Raw genomic sequence first — 6584 nt, forward strand, 5'->3', positions numbered from 1 at the left:
GTTCTAGGACATCGGTCGCGGCTAATTGCCTCTAATAAACGACGGCCTCGCCGACCCGTAGGCTAACGAGCCGCGTAGTCGTTTCTAATATCGTACCCTAGTAGATGCCTCGTAGACAACCGAGGAGATCGATAGGGCAAACATCGCTATATAACAAAACTATTAGCGTTGTAATTATCTTCGCGAATTAGCTAGACGGAGAGGAGTCTATCTTAACGAAGTCGTATTAGACTTTCTAATAGAATAGGCGATTTTACCGCTATCGGCTACGCGTAAGCTAAGTCCGCCCTAGCCGAACCTAGGTTAATACGATTACTAGTAGAGGGCAGACGCATATATAAATGCCCGTAGGTATAGCCGCTTACGTTAGGGCGGGTTTGCGCTAGGCGATCCGCCTAGCAATCCGCCTAGTAATCCTCCTAGCAATCTACCCGGAAATCCTCCTAACGATCCTCTACTACCGCTATCTAGTAACTTCGATCCGGATAATTCCTCTCGTAAGCCGACGTAAGGTTAGCCTTTGCCCTTTCCGCTATTAGACTTATAGGGTCTACTACGGGAAGGTAAGAAGCAACGCCGGAAACACCGTCGGTATAGGGATAATCCGAGTAAGGATAGATCTTTATCTAATAGTAAGGATTCGGACGACTCCGATTAATCCTCGTCGGATAACGACAGCCCCTTAGATGCTAGTTATTATAGATACGCCCGCTATCGTAGATACCGTTAGTATTATTAGGACTACGTCGCGGAAGCGCTAGTTTCTAAAGCGAGTTATGTCTAGGGGCACTACGCTCGCCTCTAGTAGCTATAGTTCGATCTAGCGTATCTTAGGTTCTTCGATCCTCTGCTTAGCGTTACGGATTATAGCGAGGGAGACTACGCCTTAGTTAGGAACAAAATAATATACCGTTCGGTATATGCTTTTATCGAAGCGGCTAAGGATTATACTTATATCGTAGGGCGAGAGACAGTTCGTTTTAACCTCTCTCTTTGCTTTCGAGGGATAGCGCTTAGTTAGTATTATAGTTACCTTTCTAGCCGCAACTAAGTAAAGCTCTGCGGCGGATACGGTCTAAAGCGCTAGGAACGTTGTCTTAGTAAGAAATAGAAGGTCCCTCTAATAAAGGCGATAGATCTCCTCGATACGTAACGCTACGACTAGTAGGATATCGCTTTAGGGCGTTTAGTAACAGACTTTATTATTAAGACGGTACGACTCGCTAAGGATGCTAGCGTACGGAAATCGAACCGGCTCTTAGAAGCTTACCGTCGAATAGACCCGCGCCTCTAATTAAATATAGACGAGCTAAATTGTTATATAAAGGTCGATAAGTAGGTTACGTACTACGAGAAGCAGGCATTAATCTAGGAGTATATACTTTCGTCCTCGTCTAATCGTCGCTAAGATACTACGACTAGGAATAATAGCCGCGCTAGTAAGGCTACCTAGTAGAACCGATACGAAGGGAACGCCTTTTATACTCTAGCGAGCTTCGCTCTAGTAAGAGTATCCCCTAACTACCGGAACCGCGATGTCGACCGACTAAACCTACTACGCCTTACTAACGCCTATTAGCAGAATCGCCTACCTAACGCCCCTTAGCAGAATCGCCTGCCGCTAGTAGGAAATAGTAAAGGACCGTCGAAGGGTAGTAGCCCTACCTTCCTCCTAAAAGACCTAAAGCGAGTCGATTCGCGCCTATTTAATCGATAGAATAGAAAGCGTAACGATCGAGCTCGTAAGTAGGCTAACTTTGCCGATAATAGTAAGAAAGTAGGCAATACTATAAATAATACTAACTAAGCCGACGACGGCTATTAGGAGGATAGTTAGGAGGATAATAGGAGAACTAATATAGATAATTATAGCTATTTTAGTAATGCTAGAGAAGACGCCGACTACTTTACCGACCTATACGACTCTAATCCGGGCTTAGGAGCTTACTTTACGGGCGTAGGCGACCGCTCGCTATTAGCGTTAAACTCGGTGCTATAGGCTAAAGCGTCCCTACTAGCGGCGATCTAACTATTTGCCTCTACGAAGTACGCTTATAAGGTCTATAGGCGGCGATTTAAGTTAGGCAACCTTCTATACTAGTATATTCGTAAGAAGTATATAGGGGCGACGACGCCTTCTACTATTATCGAACGCGTATCGGCAAACCCGGAAGTAATTTAGTCGAAGGCGCCTCCGTTAGCTTAGTAAGGTTACGTATTCCGGAATTAGTAATATATAACTTTCCCTCTTCGGTTGTTACTATCTAGTGTATCTATATAGGTCTACCTAGATACCGGCTATACGCTTACTATTACGGAAAAAGACTTTGTTTTAAGCTATCGCCTAGACGTAGAAGTACGTAAGCTACGCGAACCGATCGAAATCGGTAGTATTGCCGGTACGTATCGCTCTAGGGAATACGTCGTATTAGACATATTTGTCCTAGTAGCGAAGACAGACGGTATAGTCTCCCTAGTACGAATAACTCGTAAGGTTTACCTAGTTCCTAAACTAAAAGCAAAAATCCTAGTCGGTATAGATACGATTGCTCTAGAGAGAATAAAGATCGATGTTCCTATATAGACGGTTACCGTAGCTAGTTAGGACAACGCCCGCTTTAAAGTAGCTATTAAGTGCAAGAAAGGGAAGTCGGTTTAGCGCCCCGTAAGGCTAGCGGAGGACGTAATATTAGCGCCGCGTACGGTCGCCCTCGCGCTAGTTAAGTATAGCGGTAACCTCCCTAAGGGCCGGGATTTCATTCTTAACGCCGGTTTCTTAGTCTAGCTAACTAGCAATATATAGGGATTGTCGTTACAAGCTCCGCCGTTAGTAATAGCGTATAATTAGGTCGTAGACGCTAATTTTTCTTATATATATATTCGTAATAATACGACGACTCTAGTAACGATTCGAGCTAGATAGCTACTCGGTTCGTTAAGTAATAGGACTATTACTAGGGCCTACTATATCGACGTAGCCGACTACGGACTAGCAGGATTGAGTCCTAACGCTTTTACGGCTACGCGGGATATGCTAAATGTATAGCGGGAATACTAGTACGCGTTAGGCGTAACGATCTATAGTAACGATAACTAAGTAGACTAAATTGCTATAGCGGTCGAGCGGTACCCGGAGCTCTTTACTAATCGCTAGACGGTCGTTAATATTCCCGAGCACGATTATATACCTATCCTAACTGTGCTAAATTACCTAGATCTGTTGCCGCTCCCTCGTATAATTAACCTAGGCAAGAGGGATCGTAAAGTAGTAGATAAGATATATAACGACCTATACCGCTAGAGGAAGATATAGTATATAACCGAGTCTACACTCTTCGGCTTTCTAGTGTTTGTCGTATAGAAGCGCGTTGCTAACGGTAAAGGTAGTATAATTAATAAGCTGCGGGCAGTAGTCGATATCCGCGCCTTAAATAAGGTAACGATCCCCGACAGCTATTAGATACCGCTCTAGGCGGATCTTTTTGCACAATTAGTAGGATGCTAGTATATTAGCACTATAGACTATCTAACCTTCTTCTACTAATAGGGCGTAAAACCTAAGGATCGCTATAAATTAACGATTAATACTTATTATAGCTAGGAACAGTACAAGGTCGCTATTATAGGATATTCGAATAGTATCTAATTCGTATAGCGGAAGCTAGATTAGATCCTTCGCGACTATCGCAGCTTTGCGCGAGCTTATATCGACGATATCGTAGTATTTTCGAAGACGTTGCCTAAGTATCTCGATTATCTAGAAGCGGTCTTCTAGAGATTAGACGCCGTAAGGATTAGTATTAGTCCGAAGAAGACTTTCTTAGGCTTCCCCTCTGCGACCCTTTTAGGTTAGTACGTTAGCGGCCTTAGTCTAGCTACGAGTAAAGAGAAAATCGCGGCGATTACCTTACTTTAGTTCCCGGAGAACGTATAGAAGCTAGAGTATTATCTCGGTCTAACTAATTAGTTGCGGCAATACATCCTATACTACGCGTAGATAGCGGCGCCTCTATAGGCGGAGAAGATACGCTTATTAGAAGGGGCGCTAGTTACCGGCAATAGTCGTCGCCGGCACGTCGCTATTACGACGCTAGGTAAGAACGATTAGTACCGCGACGAGCTAGTAAAAGCGTTTCGCTTATTGTAATCGATATTCTACGAGCCCTCCTTCCTATACTACTTCGACCCTAACTATCGCTTATACGCTAATATAGATTCCTCTAAAGAGTTTAGCTATAGCGCGGTGCTCTACTATATCGATAGGGACCTAGACCCTATTCTGTCTAAGGGAAAGGCGCAGTTGTTTCCTTACTATAAGGTTTAGCCTATTCTATTCTTAAGCTAAGGCCTAACTTAGGCGGAAATACGATATTAGCCGACAGAGCTCGAATACTCGGGAATCGTATAGATAGTAAAGAAGGTAGGCTATTTAATGTATACTTTATCGAGGCCGACGACTATCTTTATAGACTACTATGCCGCGGTCGGTCTTACTAACTCGGTATCGATAACTACGACTACCGATATAGGCAAGTAGAATCTAAAGTTAGTAAGGGCATCGATGTTCCTTTCCTAATATCGAGTTAATATAGTTTACCGTCTAGGGTAGATATACCTAGTTCTAGACGCCCTTAGTCGACTTCTAGGGGATATAGAGTCGCCTAAGTTAACGCCGGACGAGGAGAACTTAGACCCGCTCTCTTACTATACCGACGTTACGCCCTCTTCGGCCGATCTAGAGGAAGTGGCCTACTTCTATACGATATTAGTAGAGCTAGATCCGGATTTCCGACGTCGGTTAAACTAAGCGTACGATAACGACGAATATTAGTCTAGGGTTTTGCGACTAGTTCGATAAGCGTAGGCGCGGAATGCTTTAGAGCGCCTCTATTCGAAGAGAGCTAATATACCTTCGGTAACGAAAACGCTAGTTCGGTATAAGGGTAGCAAAAATCCGGACCTATTCGCAGGTAATAAGTTTAATAGTCCGCTAGGCATTCGATTCTTCGAGAGGGACGGCCTCTTATATTTCTATAACTAATCTTTAGGGCGCGAGCGACTCTATATCCTTCGGGCCTTAATAGGCGAGATCTTCGAGCAGGCTTACGATAACCGTTACTACTAAGGCTTTTAGCGCGTCTTCGACCGCATTTAAGCTTCCTTCTTTATATATCGACTCGCTCGCTACCTTCGCCTCTATTTAGATTACTATTACTAGTGTCTCCTTTTACGCACCCCCCGATACGCTCTTTATAGCGAACTTTACCTAATCTAGAATACAGAGGGCCTATACTATACTATAACGATAGATCTCGTAACCGCCTTACCGGTTATAACCGATAGTTTTAATATACTATATACGATTACTTATAAGACGTCTAAGCGGGTAGTAGTCGTCCTAGGCAAAGAGGACTAGAAGGCCTACGACTAGGGCATCGCTCTAATCGATAGGCTTTGCTTAATAGATATAAGTTTACTAGTAGTACTTATCGCTAATCGTAATCCTCGCTAGCTAAGCGACTTCTTTAAGAGCGTTTTCTCGCGCCTACGTACGAAGCTAGCTACGTCTACGGCCTACTACCCTTAAACCGATAGTTAATCCGAGCGAACTAACTAAACGGTCGAGACGGCGATTCGTTACTAGTTAGCGGATTATCCTAGCGAGGATTAGACGACGTTTATTCTATAGCTATAGGCTACGCTTAACAACTCCTATAATACGACTACCGGTTAGTCGCCGAACGAGGTTACTATAGGCGTAAGGACGAATCTCGACTCGCTCGATATACTATACGACTATCTATATAATAGGGCGGCAGCGCGTAGCCGTATCTAGAAGGAAGTCTAGGATGCGATTACTTAGGCGAACGTAAAAATAAAAGAACGGTATAATAGCAAGTATAAGCCCCTATTCCTTAAGCTAGGTAACTGTATTATGCTTCGCCTATACCGTAGTTACGAAGTGCTAGGTTAGTCGTACAAGTTTAGCTACCGTTTTAAAGGGCCTTTTATAGTTCTCGAGAAGGTCGGACAACTAGCCTACCGTCTCGAGTTGCCGCTATTAATGCGTATCTATCCGGTAATATCGGTTTCGTAGTTAGAAAAAGCCCCTAAAGATCTAGATCCTTTTAAGAGAACTGTTAATTACGAGCCCCTACCTATTATAGCTAAGGATAGTCTAGGTTCTAGCGACGAGGGCGATTCTTACGAAATCGAGCGCTTTCTCGGGCGACGGACCGTCGTCCGAAGAGGCTAGCCCGTTCTCTAATACCTAGTAAAGTAGAAAGGGTATAGGACCGCCTATAATATATAGTATAATATCGACGACTTAACGGGCGCAGACGATCTGCGCAAAATCTACGATAATATATACCCTCTAGAGAAGGCACCGCTATCCCGTACCCTCCGTAGGGTAGTAAAGCGGACGAGAGCTCGCTAGCCTTTTTTAGAGGTTGCTAGCTCCGCTAATAAAGGCGAGGCTAGGCAATCCCTCGCAGTTCGTCGTAAATCGATATAACTCTATAGCGCGACTCCTTCTTCGGAGTCGTAATCCGCCTAGGCGTACCCTTATATCGTTATCGTAA

Source organism: Pseudocercospora fijiensis (assembly GCF_000340215.1).
Source record: "Pseudocercospora fijiensis CIRAD86 unplaced genomic scaffold MYCFIscaffold_19, whole genome shotgun sequence".
NCBI lineage: Eukaryota > Fungi > Ascomycota > Dothideomycetes > Mycosphaerellales > Mycosphaerellaceae > Pseudocercospora > Pseudocercospora fijiensis.